At 47.0% G+C, this 19,837-nt stretch overlaps 1 non-coding gene across 1 annotated transcript; it reads right to left on the bottom strand.

The window, feature by feature from the left end:
- Positions 1 to 14,318: 14,318 nt before the first annotated feature.
- On the bottom strand, positions 14,319 to 14,391 carry Trnat-ugu (transfer RNA threonine (anticodon UGU)). The gene has a single exon. It is a non-coding gene; the product is annotated as a tRNA-Thr (tRNA).
- Between the last annotated feature and the right edge of the window lie 5,446 nt (positions 14,392 to 19,837).

The raw sequence follows: 19,837 nt of genomic DNA, 5'->3' as shown, positions 1-19,837 counted from the left end.
CGGCTGCTCCGCTCCGCGGAGAGCGCTCGCATCAAAGCGCTGCTTATGCGCTAGCTAGCCCCGGGTGGCGCTCTGTAGGCGCGGAAAATAAAAGGGGAATTCGGGTATTTTCGAGAGCATTGGGGGAAAATGCGATGCTAGCAAGCAGTAACACTTTGAAGCTGCGGTGTCCGTTAGGGAGAAAGTGTACGAGGAGCCATAGGTCGGCAAATTCACTCATCGAGTCGATCGACTCACTCAGACTCAGATCGAGCCGTGAGTCTGAGTCTGAGTGAGTCCAGGTGAGTAATATTTTGGTGAGTTAGAGTCTGAATGACTCCGGTTGTGAAAAATTTCAGTGAGTCTGAGTCCGAGTGAGCCTAAGCGCAAAATATATTTCTTGAGTGAGTCTGAGTGAGCTCCGCACTTTTTTGCCGACCTACGTTGGTTCTTTCTATACAACTTCAGCATTAATATCAGCGTTATGTCGGCTCATGTTTATACTCCTGTCGACTGACACATACTTCAAAGCACTTGTGTTCATACGCCAGCTCAATATTTATTGATCAGATGCGCGAGTTACGGAGGGCCGGGGCAGGTGACACTCCCCGCAAGCTCTTTCACAGGTAGTTCTTGATAAAAATACCTCGTGTGAGTAATCTCTTTCAATAAACATGTCCTTACTGGATTGCAACCACTGATAACTTATATTTGAAGGTACGAGAGAAGCTCATTATGTACTTACGGACTCATGAGCCGACTCACTCAGACTCAGATAGAGCCGCGAGTCTGAGTCTGATTGAGTACGAGTGAGTAATATTTGATGAGTTAATTTGAGTCCGAGTGAGTACGGCTGAGAAAAATTTTAGTGAGTCTGAGTCCGAGTGAGTCCAGTTGAGGAAAATTTTACCGAGTCTCAGTCCGAGTGAGCTCTAAGAGCAAAATATATTTCATGAGTGAGTCTGAGTGAAGAAGAAGAACAAAACTTTATTTGCGAAGACTTCGTTGCCTCGAAAACAAGGCAACGCTGTGTGGTCGGGCCCCTATTCCAAGGCACCGCTGGCCCTCGCCATCCTTTCGGCCCTCCGGACCAGCCTGAGCTGGTCCCCGAGGGCAGGGCTAAACAGCAATGCCTCCCACCTCAATCTGGTGTTATCCACCTCTTGCTCTTCGGTATGAGCCGTGCATTCCCATGTGATGTGGTAGAGCGTCGGTGTGCTCCCACACCATGGGCATATGTCTTTGTATGCTGTGGGGTAGTACACATGTAATCTATGAATGTTTGTGTATGTGTCCGTTTGGAGCCTACGTCACGCCGCAGAATCCATGGCTGAAAGGTTCTTGTGCGGTGCTGGGTAGAGCCTCCTCAAATCCCTGTAATATTGCAGGACCGCTTTGTAAGGTTCGATGGGTGTCGGGTCCTCCACGATGTTGTTATCGGCAGCTCGGTAATTAGTGAAACCTCGAGCCGCCTCATCTGCATAGAGGTTCCCAGTAACACCGTGTCCCGGGGCCCAAGTTATTGTTTGGGTATAGCCACTGTCCAGTTCTCTGCTGCTTTCGGTAAGTATCCGGTGTGCCTTGGCGCCGACTTTTCCTTTCTGATAATTTCTGCATGCTGCCTGAGAGTCTGTGATAATTGTTAGTGGAGCGTTGCGCTCCATACCTTCTCTTATAGCTAAGGCAATGGCTATCTCTTCTGCTTCTATAATGGTTGCTCGAGAAACCGAAGCACAGGCCGTGATTTTACCTCTTCTGTTTACAACAACCGCCACCATATTCTTGGCGTTGGCACAGTATGGTGAAGCATCCGTGAATCTTGCAGTGTCCAAGAACTTCGTGGTTTTGTCTATGTATTCTGCTCTAGCTTTTCTCCTCCCTGCGTGTAATGTCGGATCCATGTTTTGGGGTATTGGTGATACCCCATACAAATCTCTGATCTGGCAGGGTAGCTCTTTGGTGCTTTCATGCGTTCGTATGCATTCTCCCAGGCCGACTCTACGAAGAAGAGCTCTGCCGGCTTGCGTTTGCGCCAAACGGCTCCTCTGCGCTATGAGTTGGGCCTCAGCTAGCTCATCAAATGTATTGTGGAGGCCAAGAGAGAGAAGTATCTCATTTGAAGTGTTGACCTCAAGGCTGTCTTATATGCCATCCTTATTATTTGATCAGCCTTTTCCTTTTCCTCTCTATTCATGGCATGGTAAGGTAGCGAGTATATTACTCTGCTGATTACCAGGCTTTTCACGAGTCTGAGGGTGTCTTGCTCCCCAATCCCTGTCCGATTATGAGCCACCCGGGCTATCATGCGATTAATCTGCTGCTTTGTTTTTCTTATCATGTTTAAAGTGTGAAGACATCTGTTGTTCGATTGTAGCCACATTCCCAGCACTCTAAGTGTTGACCTCTCCGGAATAACCTTCCCCTCAAGCCTGATCTCGAGTTTGAGTCCCAGATCTGTTCTTTTTTCTTGTTTTTTGTGAGGCGAATCAGTTCTGATTTCTCCGCCGAACACTGTAGTCCTCTTTGGTTCGTATATGTTTCTATTATATTGGCTGCCAATTGGAGCTTTTCCTCCTTTTCACCCAAGTTGCCATTTGTTATCCATAATGTTATATCGTCCGCATATAGAGAATGACGGATGATTTCTTGAAGTTTTTTGGTTAGTCCAATCATGGCTATGTTGAAGAGTGTAGGCGAAATGACCGCACCCTGTGGCGTTCCTTTGTTAGGAGGATGAATGACTTTGGATTCAGTATCCCCTACTTTGATAACTGCTGTTCTCTGGTAAAGGAAGCTTCGGACGTACTCGTACGTCCTTTTACCACAGTCGGTTTCAGCTAGTCCATCCAGTATCCCTTTGTGACTTACGTTGTCAAAGGCCCCTTTTATGTCAATGGCCATGACAATGTGTTCTCCTGCCTTGGGGATGTTGGTTAATACTTCCTCTTTTAAAAGCAGGAGAATGTCCTGTGTTGAAAGATGTGGTCTGAAGCCAAACATGGTGTCAGGCATCAAGTTGTTTGTTTCAAGATGTCGTTGCAGTCTAGTGTTTACTAATCTCTCGAAGACCTTTCCTAGACATGATGTAATAGATATGGGCCTAAGGTTTTCCAGAGCCAGTTTCTTCCCTGGTTTTGGGATCATGATGATGACAGCGTGTCTCCATTGCTGTGGTATCGTTCCTTTAACCCAATGGTCATTTATAAACTTCGTTAGGGCTGCTATAGATTCATCGTTCATGTTTCTGATCATGGCATTAGATATTTTATCCGCCCCTGTCGCTGTGTTCCGTTTTGTACTGGCTATTGCTGCTCTAACTTCTGCTTCCGTGAACAGTTCATCCATTTCTGAGTGTGGGTGTCCACTGTAATCAAGGTGGTATGGAGGTATCGAGGCTTTATCACCAAAGCATTTGCTACGGACTGCTTGAAGAAGTTGGTCGTTTGTGCCTGGGTATGAGTGCAACAATCTCTCTAAGCTCTTTTGTCCTTCGCGTCTTGTTTTGAGTGGATCAATCACTGCTCTGAGGATGCTCCACGTTTTCGCTGTTCCCAGGGTTCCCTTTAATGATCCACTGAAGCGTTCCCAGTTGGCCGTTGCAAGTTGATTAGCGTATTCTTCGGCCTCTTCTGTTAAGTCCTTAATTTTCATTTTCACCTTGCAGTTGCGTTTCTGTCGCTTCCATCTTTTAGTCAGGCTTCTTCTTGCATCCCACAGGTGCAGTAAGTGGGGGTCGACTTCAGGTGTTTTCTCCGTCCTGGTGACGGTTTTGGTATGCTTCTGCTTTAGATTTCGTATGACGTCGCACCACTTTTAAAGGGCCCCTCACCAGGTGACCTAACGAATTTTAGTTAGACATTGCAAGTTGTTGCGAGCCCAATAAAGAGCATTTTGCCACAAGAATTTTTCTAATCGGTCGGTTAGGAGCTGAGAAAAACAATAATTTGTAGCGGCGCGAAACCATGATGCGAGGAGGCGAGCTGCAAACCCTTGCCGCTCGTTCCGTGTAGCCTTCGCAAGCCAAATCCCTTCCCTGCCCTCTTCGGCACGCGAGCAGAAGGATCACATAACGCATACGCATGAACACGTCATGCGCACAAAATGTCACGAGCGCATGACGTGCCCGAACCAGCCCGAGCCCCCGAGACGCGACCGGTGTTGTGGCGGCGTTCTCTGCGCTTCATCTCTGCAACTTATGCCGAATGCGCCCTCGCCGATCACTTGGCTTTTAACCTATTACTGAGCACGAAAGCTGCAACATTTGTACGGACGCGAGACTAGCGGTGTGCCGCATGAACATCTAGTTAGACGCGGGAGGATAAATGAGCCTAATGAGCGCTGGAACGCGGTAGAAAATTAGTTTCTTTGCAAAGGGTGGCGTCCGCACGATGCGCAAAGCGCGAGAACACGAACGCGTGCGAAACGGAGGTAGATTAGTCTCAAATCTCCCTGCGATTCGCAGTAAAAATTAAAAAAAGAAAACGCATATATTTCGTTTATGTGTTTTATTATTGCTCTCAAGTTTTATTCATCCATTCAAGCAACAAATTACACAAACTACACGTCGTGTCAAATAATTATCGCAGTGTCACGTGCTACTGTTGGCTACGTCAGAGCACACTCGTCTACGTAGAGGAGCGACGTCACAGCACTACCATCCACGTAGGGCCATTCTCTCATGCACGTCATCCCCTCATTCTCTGGGCTCGCGGACGCGAGAAGAAGGGAAAGCAGCGTTCAGCTTGAAATTTGACCCATTTACGCGGCGCGTAGCGTTGCAAATTTTGGCACACGTAATCGTGAACGCCCAATGCATGCATTGCGCTCGTTAGCTCAAAATTGTCAAACCTGGTGAGGGGCCCTTTAATCATTTATGTCAGTAGTTTGTCCTTTAAGCGATTCTCTATACGCACGCCAGTCTGTTATTTTAGCTGTACCTATTTGTTTGCGAATTAAGCCTGTGCGAATTGTGGTGCTTATAATGTAATGGTCACTTCCTAGATTTTCGAGGGTATTACACCACTCCGCGTTTGGACAGTTCTTGGTTATGGTTAGATCCAGACTTGTGTCCGCGGAGATACTATTTCCTGTTCTTGTTGGGACAGCAGGGTCTGTTAAAAGTGTCATGCCCAGTGCTTCTATTATTCCTGCGATATTCTTGCCTTTCTTGTCCTGGGTTGCGTAACCCCAGCTTGAGTGTCTCGCGTTAAAATCACCTACTATCACTAGAGGGCACCCCTTCGCGATTTTTGCGGTCTCTTGAAATAATTTCTCGAACGTTGCTCTCTTCTGACTCGGTGAGCTGTAGATATTGTTACGAATATATTTAACTTGTTTACAGTATGGAATAGTCCAGCAGTCAAGATGGCGGTTGTGTATCTTCAGAACACCGACACGTCGTCTGCCTCCTCTTCGCACACCTCCCCAGTCATAGCTGCAACCCCGCTACATCGACCTCCGGCGGCGAAAGCGCCGACTCGGCGCTTGTTAGCAGGTGGTGGGCGAAAGGTACGGCTTCAGGCGAGCGACGTGGACGACGTTGGAAGACGTAGAGGGCGCCGTATGGTCCAGAGGGGCGATGTCATAGGTGACCTCAGTCACCTGGCGTAGCACACGGTAAGGGCCGGAGTACTTGGGCAGAAGTTTTTTGGCCAGGCCAACATGCCGAGACGGAGACCACAGCAGAACGAGGTCACCCGGATTGAAGCGAACGTTCCGGTGGCAACTGTCGTATGTATGTTTCTGGCGGAGTTGCGAGTCCGAAAGGCGTCGATGGGCGACCTGACGGGCCTTTTCGGCTGTGCTAATAGCGTGGCGAGCATATTCGGTGGACAGGTGGGCAGGGGTGGCAACCCCGCTACAATATTAATTATGAAGGCGCTCTTTCCCCTGGTGCCTTTATATGGGATTTCTGTTATTATATGCGGGATGTCCGTTCCCTCTACGGGTTTGTGACATATTGCTGTAATTTTCTTGTCCACCAATGTTGCTACCTTCCAGTTTTCATCTTCGGTACCGAAGGTCTCATATCCTTGTAATTTTGGGTTCGTTCCGGCTTCTTGTAGTGCTATAATAGCTGGCGAATTTTGTTGTGCCGTCACAAATTGTGAAATTAGCCCCCATTTACGCCGGAACCCGCGGCAGTTCCACTGCCATATCTCGCACTCTTCTGAAATGTGCTTTTGATGATTACGCATTGTATGTCGCCTGGGTCATGGCTGACAGTCCTGGCCTGTTGTATACTTTCTCGGCTTTTTCTCTTATGTTACTGCTTGCGGCATGCTTTCGCAGGGCTTTCGTGAATTCTATTTGTTGTGCCTGAATTTTCTTGTCCAGAACATCTAGTTTTCGATCTACCTCTATCATCACCTGCTCGATGATTGTAGGTATAACTTCTTTTATGGTTTGTTTCAATATCGACACGGTAATTATGCCGTCACCTTCTAGATTCGGCAGTTTTTGCCCTTTCTGCCCTGCGTGGGCTGGTTTAGGGCCTTGCGGTTGCTGCATTTGTTGCTTTTTCAATTCCTTATTTTCTCTTTCCAGGTCTCCTATTCGCACTCGCATTAGCTCTAGCTCGTGTTCTAGGCGCTTGAGTTGTGTTGTGTGGTGTGAGGATTGGGAGGCCTTTGCTGCCCAGCTCACCTTGTTTTTGGCTTTCTTGTTCTGCGTCTTTTTGCTTTCATACTGCTCCTGTTGTGTTGTTTGGCCCCTCTCTCGGTCACTGTCCCCGGAGTTGGAGCGGTCTCGGGAGCTAGACCTGGATCGGGACCTGGATGTGGATCGGAACTTGGATCGGGACCTGGTATGAGCCTCGTCTTGCGATGTCAAATCCTCGCGGTCCGTGCTGAACCAACGTCTCTTTAAGATCCCGTTGGTTTGCGGTCGGCTTTGTCGTTGCGACAGTTGTGGCTTGCCCCTTTGTGGGACTCGTTTGATTGTTCTGGTGCACTGCGATGCCGCTGTGGGATGGGCCCCCCCGCACAGGGCACACTCTGGCTCACAGGTGTGGTCTTCAGGAGGGTCCCTTAGCCGGCAATTGCTGCACGCTTTTGCAGTTGGTGTTGGGCAAACATCCGTTCTATGTCCCTGGGTTTTGCACAGTTTGCAATACTGTCGGGTGGGTTGATAGGGCACACATGGCATCTCGCCACCGTAATAGTACACGAAGCGTGGCACTATCGGTCCATCGAACGTTATCACGGCGGTTTCAGACTTGCCGAGCATACGGGCTTGGACGATTGTCACACCTTGCGTGCGCACTCGTGAGCTCCACATTTTTTGCCGACCTATGCGAGGAGCCCTAGTTATAGTGCTTCTGTCAAATTCCTCGGTCACCCCTAGTAGTCTGTATCTTGCACTATAAAGCATACTGCATTACTTCCTAAATGATTCGGTTTACTTCTGTCAAACCATACCTTAATTACAGCCTTTGGAGTAGCCTACAATTTCAGGCTTCTCAACGGATAAGAATATGAGTACGAAATCAACTCTTTTTTGCAACTTAGCAAATTTTATCACGATAATTTCTGCATGTTGCAAACATTAATTACTTTGGATTTTAACTTATCCTTCAGAAACTTTGAAAAGTGATGGTACATATGATCTAATTTCCATATGAAAGCACCGCTGCTGGTAAGAGCAAGCTTGAGTAAACAGCCTTTTCTTCAGACATGCAGGCAATGACTCCGCATGATGGGTGAATAAGGGAAGAGCATTTAGAGCATTTATTGAGCGTATACGCATGGGATAGTGTTTATTTTTCCAATTTATGCAGGACGGAAGATGCAGCAGAAGCAAGAGATGCATTGGCTAGCAAGGATGAAATCGAGTTGTTATCGGATGAAACGTGCCAAATAACGTATGGCAGGGGCGTAGCCAAAAAATTTTTTTTGGGGCTTGAACTTCCCAATCCCCCTCCCCCTTGGCTATGCCCTTGACGTCTGGGGCAGGTGGCAGCAGCTCGACCGACAGAACGTAGCCATCCTACATTTGTTCCGCTGTGTGAAAGGTTCATATTCTACTCCGGCCCACCGAACACGTAAGAAGCTATTTGACATCTGAAAAACGTCTTGAATCAATAGCTGAAATGTCAAATAGTTGTCCTGGTCAAGACATTATGTAGCCGTTGACATCTACAGGTACGTTAATTTGATCTGCTAATGTGCCAAAAGACGTCTTGGCAAGATCAAGATAAAAAAATTTTAGACATTTTCAGAATATTGCTCGGATGGACTCAGAAACATAAAACAAGCTGTTACAACTGTCTTTGCAGCATCTTTGGTTAACGGCGTGAGTGACAACCAACATACGAAGTGAGAGAATAAAGCGACAGGAAGGAGCACCCGTCAGTCCTTCTTCCTGTCCGTTCTCTCACTTCCTTAATCAGCCGTCATAAGAATTGAGCAACGTTGCCAACATACTTGCTCATCCGCCTTTGTACTCACGGCGGCCTTTATAAGTTTTTATACCACAGTTCTGTGAGCAAGGAAACATACCGCCTGCATGCAATTTTTATATAGAACATATCGGTTTACTATTAAACTAATAAATCTGAACATGCATAGAATTAACATGCACATGCTAAATTGCTTTTACATAAATGACGCACAAAGAAGCACGCTTACATGCAGAAATAAATCACCCCGTGATCTTCTCAACGCGGCTTTATTAATGACTATGAAACAGAAACGAATATTCTACAAAGTACGACTGAGAATGTGACCGCATAAGAGGAAGGTGGCTTGTCCTGTCACCACAGATATACAGGTTCTGCATGAATGCACTCCAGGTCCCATCAGAGAAATTGCACTGGCTTCCGCATTAGCAGGCGTTGTCTCAGGCCCAGTGTCTTGTAAAAACAGCAGCGAAGAAAAACTCCATACAACAGAAAGCGAAAGCTGGATATGATTTACAACAAATAAGGGAGCCTCAAGTCATTTGAAAGAAAGATTTTGAACTACAAGTGTGATAAAATTCTGTCCATGCATTGATAGGCGGCTATCAATCTCAGCCGCAATCACATGCGAGGCACCTATTGTAGAAGTGAAGTATGTACGTACATTATGTCAGCGATCGGCCGATATGGCATATGAGGGCAAGCAAGCACTTGCATGCTCGCATACACACACACACACACACACACACACACACACACACACACACACACACACACACACACACACACACACACACACACACACACACACACACACACACACACACACACACACACACACACACACACACACACACACACCACACACACACACACACACACACACACACACACACACACACACACACACACACACACACACACACACACACACACACACACACACACACACACACACACACACACACACACACACACACACACACACACACACACACACACACACACACACACACACACACACACACACACACACACACACACACACACACACGAGCTGCAACCTGAAATACAAGGAGACCCAAAAGGCGAGTCGGTTTGATTTACGATTCTAACCGGCGCGCCCTCCTCCGTTTCGTGTTACATCGACCAAGATTCACCCGGCAGCATATAATCGTCCCCACCACGGTAGTCTAGTGGTTATGGCGCTCGACTGCTGACCCCGAAGGTCGCGGGATCGAATCTCGGCCGCGGCGGCTGCATTTTCGATCGAGGCGAAAATGTTTGAGACCCGTGTACTTCGATTTAGGTGCACGTTAAAGAAACTCAGGTGGTCGAAATTACCGGAGCCCTCCTCTACGGCGTCTCTCATAATAGTATCGTCGTTTTTGGACGTTAAACCACAGATATTATTATCATTATTTGCATATAACTGTCGTATTTAACGTTTTCATCACAAGGTAGATATATAGACAGACTTTATTGAGGTCCTGAAGGAATCCGCCCCCGTTTTATAGGGGAGGATCGCGGGCCTCTCCCACGTAGGGACGGGGAGGCCTAGCCTCACCGCCGCGTCGTGCATGGGCCTTCTGGACAGCTTTGAGTTGGTAGTAGGACCGGGCTCTTGGTCATCGAATAAAATTCATCTTCAGAGGGTTCTTGATGGTTTCCCTGTAAAGCGAGCAGAGGGCACATCCAGAGCATGTGCCTAAAATCACTGCGACCTTGACAATCTGGACAATGTGCCGAAATGTCTGAGTAATTACTGTAAATTTGGAGAGGGTGGGGTATATGTCCCCGTCTGAAGCGTGCGAAGAGAGATTGCCTGTGGCCTAGACAACTTTGCGTGTGGGAGTAGGAAGGACCTACGGCCCATTTGATAGTGTTCCGAGACCTCATTGAAAGTGGTCAAAATGTTCCTAAAATGATGGCTGGGGGGGCTGATTTCTCCCGGCACAGGCTGCACTGACGGCCCGAGCCTCGGGAGCCCCGGCGCAGTATGTGAGACCTCGCCCCTTGGAGTGGACTAGCTCGTTGACATTGGAAAGGCCCCCAACCTTCGACCCAAGATGAGCAGGGAACGAAGTGATGGTGTGGTGTGTGAGTTCCTTGTGAGCGAGAGTTCTAAAAGCTTCCTTGCAGACGGACTCTGAAGCGAAGGTCCTAGCAGCGGATCTAGAGTCAGTGTAAATATCAGTTCTCTTTGCTGATCATGGAGAGCGAGTGCGATAGCCATCTGCTCTGCTTTGTGAAAAGAAGAGGTTCGAACCGACGCTGAGGATAGAATACAGCTGAGAAATTCCGGTAGTACTCACGAAAAAAACAACAAAAAACGCCCGAGCACTCTGTACAAATGGTTAGCCAGCGAAGCCAAAACGTGCAGCCTTGGTTTTTATCAACGGGTTACTCCCGATGGTTCATTAAAGTCTTTCTCAATTATTGGTTACGTCTGTCAGGAAATCATAATTGTTGTTTGACGCCCGTGTGTTGTCTTCCTCACTTTTAGAGTGGTGGGTAGTGGGATTTGCCCACTTTCCGTGGCAGATACGCGCTGGGAATTTCTGCGCATGCAGGACGGAAGAATTTTGGGTCCGCCTAGACATATTCAGCTTTACTGTAAACGTCAACCGCATTGAATTTCACTTACAGGAAAAAAAAATGTCATCCAAAAAAATTGCCACGTGCATATGTCATCCAAACGTGCCACGTGCTCACGTGCAACCATAACCGTGCGCAGAGTTTTCCATTAGGGCGGCATAGTTTCACCGCAGCGTGCCCCCCCCCCCTTTGCCTTCACGCGTTGGTCCAGTCCGAAAGAAAACGAGATCCGTAATGGACACAAAAATAAAAATGAAGCGATGACTTGCTTTTTCACAACAGTGGAACAGCGTGAGCCAATTAATTACGGAAGTGTAGATATACAGACACTAGCCCATCGTAGAGTACTATCGTGGCTAAAATTTATGTATCAGCTTCACCATCGCCACTTGAAGATAAATCGGTCTGTCTACCTAAGCGACCGCTCGAGACATTCACTTCGCGCTGGTCACAGTCAAATGGTCAAACAAACCCCTCATAAACTCACATATCTAACATATCACATCTAACGTACCACATATCATCTAACGAAGTGTTAACTGTGTTCCCGCATATGTTACTGTAACATTTTTTTGTTTCATTTCTTTATGTATTTATACTCGTTCCTTTTGTTTTGAAATTACTGTACACGTTTTAAAGATATTGTTCTATTCAACCCCACTTACGCAATGCCTCTGGGGGCTTCAATGTAGTTTTAAATAAATAAATAATTAAATAAATAAATAAATAAATTAATTAATTAATAAACTCACAAACATTCATTGATTCCAAAAAAAACAGTCATCATTTATGCAAGAGTTAGCTGTTTCCTGTACATCGGTAGAATCTTTTTTTTTAATAATATTCCAAACATAAGCTTTGTTATGTATCGTATTAATAATGCAACATTGCATGACAGGCGTTTTGTATTTTGAGACTAACTTACCGTTGTCCAGTGACATTGCATTTTTATACGCTGGGTATGCTGTTAATGTATCAGATTTCATGTATTTGATTTTTAGTACTCATGTACTAGATCTTTTTTGTACATCACTACTGCTTGGGCCCGGCTACAGCCTGCAGTAGGGATGGTAAAATCGATGAACGATTAATCGATTAAAGGAGCACCATTAATCGATCAATCGTAATCGATTTCCGCGTTTCAGTTAATCGAACTAATCGATTAAAACTCTTCGATTAATCGATTACGGCACGCCCGTAAACCGACCTCGCGTCGTGGAACGCGAAGAGAGACGCTACGCGCGTCGTATCTTCCATCTAGCCTGGCCGTTAATTCTCACAGGGCGAGCGGGGAACGCGGTCGACAGGCGGGCGAGAGGGGGGCAGCGTAGGAGAGGAGGGAGAAGGGGAGGGGACGCGCATGCGCTCGAGCTCATCGCGGCGTTGCGCAGGAGATAATTTCGGCATGTCTAGCCCGCGTTTCAGAGGAAGAGCGGAAAGGGGAGGGGAGAGGGTTATGGGAGAGGGGATGGGAGAGGGAAAGTGGAGAGGGGAAGGGGAGAGGGAAAGTGGAGATGGGAGGGAGGGGAGAGGGGGAGGGCAGTGGGAAAGTGGAGAGGGGATGGGGAGAGGGGAAGGGGAGAGGGTGCGTGGAGAGGAGGTGTGTGGAGAGGGTATGCGCATGCGCAGTAAGGGTGGTCACGCCGCACACCACCACCTCCACCACCACCGGATTGAGCTCCGCCTTAAGATACTTCGCATCTAAAATGGCCATGAGCAAAATTACAATGCTAAAGACCCCGTTCCCAAAGGTACGAATCCGCCTCTTCAGATAAGTTATCGGCACCTCGCTACATAGCCAAGGTCTTTTGTGCCACTTATCTTGAAAGTCACGTCGCTCTTCAATTACATAAGCGATTTTTGTTTCAAAATGTTGGACTGTTGTTAATTCGTATTCGTTCAAAAATCTGCGTCCTCTTCGCAGGACCTCTTCCTTGGTCCCTGTGTTCTCAGCGCTATGGCTTTATTGAATGAAAGCAGCAAGGCGGTGCGCCAACGCTCAACAGCGAAGTTTGTTGTTTTCTGTAGTTTTCAGACGTGCTAACGCATCGTCTAGTTGCTTAATTTGTTTGTGTTCGTTTTCGGCTCCGCGCTGTTCCATCGTGTTTGATCGCACAAACTCAGCCCTCCTAGACTTTGATAAACTAGCGATTTTCTTCGCCTGCAGTGTCTATGGCAACTTTCTTGGGTATTTTTATTGAACTATCAGGTCCGCCGTGGTGGCTCAGTGGTTACGACGCTCGGCTGCTGACCCGAAGGAAGCGGGTTCGAACCGGCCGCAGCGGTCGCATTTCGATGGAGGCAGAATGGTAGAGGTCCGTGTACTGTGCAACGTAGTGAACGTTAAAGAACACCAGATTGCCAAAATTTCCGGAGCCCTCCATTTCAGCGTCCCTCATAAACATATCGTGGTTTTTGGGCGTAAAACCCCACATAGTATTAGTATGTAACTCTCAGGTTTTAATTGTTGTTTTTTTCTCTTGTTTAACTGCACTATACATTGGTCCAAGAGGTGCCACATTGTAATATGCGTTGTTTATTTCTTGACTGGTTCTTATTGCCGTTATATTTTACTCCTGCGCAAATAAAAGATTATTATTTAGCAATGAATGTAAGAGACAAAATATATTAGAAGGCAAGGAGAGTGGCCTGAGCTTGTACGCCTGGGCCTCCTACACTGCGCTGGCGAAAATGCAACGGGGGAAAAATAGTGATGAAGTATGATGATGGTGACAGGAGGAAGTGAGCCATATATATATAATAAAACAAAGGGGCCAAGGAAGCTAATAATATTTTTCATTATACTATATACCAACTAGCCCAAATGTCCACCTTATAGCGTGTATATACCCTTTTTATGATTATAAAGCTAGCTTTCCTGCGATGCAGTTAGCCCAGTTCATAGCAGTTAGTCTAGTCACTTCTGCAAACAGCGTGTTCAAGCGCAGTTTGCTTGCGCTATGACGCGGAAAATGTAGACTCAGCTCTATTGAAATAAACACGCATAACAGACCAGCTCCAGCACGTGCAACTACGACCTCGTCTCCACTTGAAGCACAAGCCTTTAGTTCGGCGAATATGCAGCGCAAGGAAGCGCGCTCGCGGATTATGAAAGTAGTCTAACAGACCCTGGAGAAATGCATCTTTCAACTAATGCTTGCACTCCCACGTCAGTCAGCCTACAGAGGCCCCGTCTGCTGCTGTTACGCGAAAGGACAATCGCGACATACAATGTGTTGTAATGAGAATTAACAGACAAAAAAGCCAAGGAAAGTACAGGGGATGTTATTTGTAGTAACTATGATGTAAATGTGAAGAAAATAAAGTGGACGAAAAGGAAACTTGCCGCTGGCAGGGACCGAACCTGCGACCTTCGAATAACAAGTCCGATGATCTACCAACTGAGCTACAGCGGCGGTCATCCCCCGGTCCACTTCATGGGGTATATATGTTTGTCTTTGTGCTTAACAAAGAAAAACGAGCCTTCGAAGTTCTCCTTTTTTTCGTTTTTACGTTCAAATGTCTGATACATTAGACACGCTGACAGTTCGGGCTTCACGGTGGTCTAGTGGTTACGGGGCTCGACTGCTGGCCCGAAGGTCGCGGGATCGAATCCTGGCCGCGGCAGCCGCTTTTTCGGTGGAAGCGAAAATGCTTGAGGGGCGTGCACTTAGATTTAGGTGCACATTTAAAACCCCAGGTGGTTGAAGTTTCCGGAGCCCTCCAATACGGGGTCTCTCATAATCATATCATGGTTTTGGGACGTAAGACACCAGATAATAATAATAATAATAATAATAATAATAATAATAATAATAATAATAATAAGTATAGTCTGTTTGAGGCCACTATGTTGCTGTGCAATCTCGCATGGGTGACCTCAAAAAAGAGATCACGTCAGCCTGCAATTACAGTATTATCGAGGGCTTCCACGATATCTAACGTACAAGCGGAGAAAAGATTGCGTCCCTACGAGTCCGAGCGTCTTATTTACTTTTTCTTCCTCCTCGCCTCTGCTTTGCCTTTCGCGGGATTTCGTCATGTTGCATATTTCCGGTGCGTCTTTTCGACCAGAGTGGTGGCCGACAACGCCTCCGATTTCGGTGCGCTCGAGGAGGCAGGCTTCGAGGAAATACGACCTGCGACTGAATCGTCCATGGATGATGGCCACAGATCCTTCAATCCATGACATCACCCAAAGACGAAGGGCCCCCTGCAACCATTGGGCGAAAGTGCGAATTCTCGCGAAGGCGCAAATGCGCACAAGTTATCTCTAGCGCGTATGGTAGAAAGACTTCGGTCGATATCAAACGCAACAATGCCTCTCAAACAATGAGATAACTTTTTTAAAGCACCCATCAAAAATGTCGATTAATCGATTAATCGATTAAAACATCACATAGAAATCAATTATTCGATGAAAGGCTAAATCGACGAACGATTAACGATTAATCGATTAAAAAATTTAATCGACCATCCCTAGCCTGCAGTATGTATCAGTAAGAAAAATATTTTACACCAACTGCTTCATTTGGCTTACAAAGGAGCATAAAAGTACACATATTAGTGCTCATACCACTTTAATATTCACCGTGCATTATGGAGGGACCGGTTAGAAAAACTGACAGAAGAAATATCAGGAGCTAGCCCTTGCCCTCTCGGGAAAACGGGGGCAAGCGATGCCTTGCGTCTGCGTGCTTGACGTACTCTTAAATTTCATTTTTATTTTATCATACCCCTCAGGGCCAGATTCATTGCAGAGGGGGAGTGGTAAAAGCACATACACAAAAAATAAGAAAAAAAGGAACAAAATATGTAAGTACGAGACAAACGTACAGTAAGTTAAAGAAAACCTGAGTATATGGCAGGTTGGCATACGTGCAGGTCTTGAAGGCTCCACACGCGGTGAAACGCGCGTGGGTGCAAGTCATTGTTCAGTGATACCACAGTGCTCTTTAGACACAGTGGTCAAAACGACACGGGAACTTGTGGAAGCTTATTTCTACATTAAAAAAGAAGGAGAGTCCTGCGTCAGCCAAACATCGGTTTCTTTACACGAAAAAGAAGTAAACTTAATCAGTCGTATATGTTTGCTTGATCTTTTGTCGCTCCTGCGCAGTCTCTTCACGGTATAGAAGCCTCTTCTATTTTGTCTAGTTATGGTCCCTCTGCACATGTTATTTATGCTTATCAATTGTGTATAAATAATCTGCATAAGCCAATAAATCACAGTTGAGAGTCAGCGCTTGTTCTGTGTATCTTTTTCTTCGTCCCGTCCGCCTGCGCGCTGTTTTTGCCCATTATATATACCACCAACTAGCCCAACTTTGAGTCTTGCTGCAGCATATACAAACACACATACTTACGCATGTATGTATGTATGTAGGCGCTCGAATCGCTATTCGCTAACAGTTCAAAAGCATATTATTAACAGTGGCCAACTATAACAAAAGTTCAAAAGTAAACAAAAGCTGGAATACAAAGAGCCAAAGAGTCGAGCAGTCGTGCAGAGGGCTGGCGAGTCTTCTTGCGTCGGATGGGATTGCAGAGCAGTTTTTCCCGGGAGTCTAGTTTCGCCACCTATGCAGGTGGTATTCTCAGTATATACTCGTATACACTGGCAACAAATGAACGGAGATCGACCAGGGTCACACACTTCCTCGTAAACGTCCGGTAGGGGACCGCGGTCGTTGCTGCAAGTCGATGGTTTGCGACGATTGAACCACGATTCCAGGAGTTTTCTTTTTCCCCACTTTCGTTCACGTGCCAACGTCGTCGCATCGTTTAGGTCGAAACTATGTCCTGTGTAGGAGTGTGCATGGGTGCATAGGTTAACGTCTATGTATTTTGTTAATAAATGTCTTGTTAAAGCGGAGTAAACCTTTCACAATCATGACTTCACCCATATTTTGGAACATTTTTGCGTCAAAAGAAATGTATGACAACAGGGCTTGTTGCTGAGCTAGTTGGTTCATAACTTGAGAAAAAAAAAAGTCACAGTTTCGCCGCAAGGTCGAAGCAATGAATGCGATAGCAAGAAACTAATGCTATACGAAGTGAGGCTTGCCAATGGATACTCTCAGTTTGAACAGCGCTCCTGTGGCAAAGGCGGCCGAAGCAGCGAAGGAAACTAGCGTGCTTCAAGTGTCGAGCTGTGACACTTGATAGTTCGCACTCATCTTTTGTTTGTTCGTTTAGCGGCGTCCCTTGAGTTCGAGTTACTTTCGTAAGCTCCTTAACATGAGCGCGGACATCACGGTGAAAGCTTGAAACATTCCTCTTCCCCTCACCACGAGAAAACCGCGCGAGCGGACAGCGGAAGGGCAAGGTTCTCCCACTGACCTCCATTAAAAAGGCTGGATGGCGCATCCCCGCTCTGCGAGGCGGGCTCTTGTGAAGCCACCGGAAGGTCCCCTGTTTGTCCCGGAAGCTGGCGTCTTCTGTCCGTCTCAGTCGCGCAATTCAAGTATTCTCGGGTGGCAGCTGTTGTTATGATCGTTTTTATTTTTTATTTTTTCAAACTTTGCGATTACGCCTCACTTTAGACGCCGACAAACGCTACACGAAAGATGACAGACGCCGTGCCGACACCGTCCAAATACGGCGGAGTGCTGCAACGTACAAAATGCGTAAAAAGTAATGCATCTTTGAGGTACTTTACGCGTGAAATATCTTCCCTGACGACTTTTCCGGTCGATTCGTACAGTTTACTGCGCTACAAGCAGGTATTTCTTTAAAAAAGAAGAGAAAAGCTCTTTTCCGGGACAAAAACCGCGGCTTCCGGTGGCTTCATGCCTGCGTGCTCGATGCGCCATCCAGCTCCTCCTAGTGGAGATCAGTGGGTTCTCCCTGCGCAAATATAAGAAGAAGCGAGCGAGCTCGCCGACGGCTTTTAAATGCGCCCGTCGCGCTCTTAGCGCCATCTCGGTGGTAATGAAGAAACGCTTACAAGCGCCTGCCGTCTCTGAGTCCGTCCAGCGGTAATGGGTGTGTATATAACGCTCGCCGTTAGCTACGAGGAGGATCTGCGTTTCGTGGCGTAGTGGTTAGCGCCACTCGCTGCGGAGCAAGAGGTCCCTGGTTCGATTCCGCACTTCGGAAGCATTTTTCTGAATTACTTTTGATTGGGGCTTTTATATATATATACATACTTATACCTATACGGTGCATGACGGCGGCGACGGCGACGGCAAAAACCAGCCGAGACTGTCCATATAATTGCTATCGCAATAAAACTGCAATGACGCAAAGAAGACGGGTACGAAGCGAAGACACGAACAGACAGACACGGGCGCCAACTTCCAACAAATCAAGAGAGGTATGTGAGCACTGTCTTGTGAGCAAGTCATGTGAGCACTGTCTTGTTACGGGATTTAGTAATCAGATTAACAGGCTGAAAGACGCTCGATTTTCTCCCTCCGTTATCACGGGTGTGTGCGAAAGCCTCTTGCAGAAGTTGAAACGTGGAAGAAAAGTGCAGGAGCCAAAAGAAAAAATGAGTACGCACGTAATTCCTTACGTTCACCGGCTCTCGCACAACATAAAGAAGATCGCAGCCAGATATAGTGTGCACATTGTGTTTTCCGCTGCATGCAAACTGGCCAGGATTTGCCCTTTGATGGCGAATAAGCAGCCGGCTGCTTGCTCCAAGAAGCACGCCACGCGATACACGGAGTGTGTCAGCAATGTGGTATATAATATTCCCCTAAGCTGCGGTAGGGTGTACATCGGCCAAACGGGCCGGTGTTTCAACGATCGTGCAAGGGAACACCGCTTGGCGGTCAGCAGCAACGTGGGCGGGCACTTGGCAGACCACTGCAAGCGCTGTGGTTGTGCGCCACACTTCAGCCAAACCACGTTTCTAAGGAGAGCAAGCAGCCGCACTGAAAGGGAGACGATTGAAGCGTTTCTAATAAAGAGGGCAGGTAGCCAGTGCGGTAGTGCCCCATCACTCGATCTAAGCGAGAAAGAAGCTATCTTTTTGAAAGATAGCCTTTAGACATGTAGAGTTTAGATTGTGCGATGCTCATTTTGCCTCTCACTAGGGTTGGCACGTGTTCATAGGTGCTGGCATATTTTCATAGTTCGATCGCGCTAGTGCAGTTCCGGCGCTTGCCTTGACTCTGTATTAGTGGCTCATGATGAATGGTTAGTTCTGCCATGTCTCAATTTCTGTTATGGGATTACCTTGTTCGGCAGACTACATAAATCGGCGCGGTTTCTTATAATAAACAGTTGGAAGTTGGCGCCCGTGTCTGTCTGTTCATGTCTTCGCTTCGTCCCCGTCTTCTTTGCGTCATTGCAGTTTTTCCTCAAGAAATGTATGCATCCTGCACCTGCGATTTTTAGAGCGAAAGCTGTTATGAGATCATTTCAACGGCCGTTTTTGGCGCTGTAGTTGTGCGCCGCCGGTGTCCGTAACCACTATCGCTCGAAACAAGAAAAAAAAAAAACGAAATAAGAATAAATTTCCAGGATGGAACGGGGTTCGAACCTGGCCCCTCTGCGTGGGAGCCCCGTGTTCTACCTCAGAGCCATGCCGGTCCTTGAAACTGCCTTGCAAAAAGACGCTATACATGGCTTCATGTCCGGAAGGAACCACATTAACATGTGTAAGTTAGTGTGGTAGAAGAGTGAAATAACAACCACGCATCACACAACGCGAATTCTGTAACCAGGCTTCACACAATGCGAATTGCGCAACGAGTGGGCTGTTGGATGCTTCCAACCCATTACAAAGGGCTCCGCAATAATTCTTCATCGTCATCTGGCACAACACCAACAAAGTGCGCATAATGCCTTACATGTTTTTAGCGGGTACCACGGCTCTCCGTTGAATGACGAAAAATGGCATAGTGGCTA

Source organism: Rhipicephalus sanguineus, chromosome 6 (genome assembly GCF_013339695.2).
Source record: "Rhipicephalus sanguineus isolate Rsan-2018 chromosome 6, BIME_Rsan_1.4, whole genome shotgun sequence".
In the NCBI taxonomy this organism is placed as follows: Eukaryota; Metazoa; Arthropoda; class Arachnida; order Ixodida; family Ixodidae; genus Rhipicephalus; species Rhipicephalus sanguineus.
The sequence above is the reverse complement of the archived record's forward strand: the minus strand, read 5'-3'. Positions and strand labels throughout refer to the sequence as shown.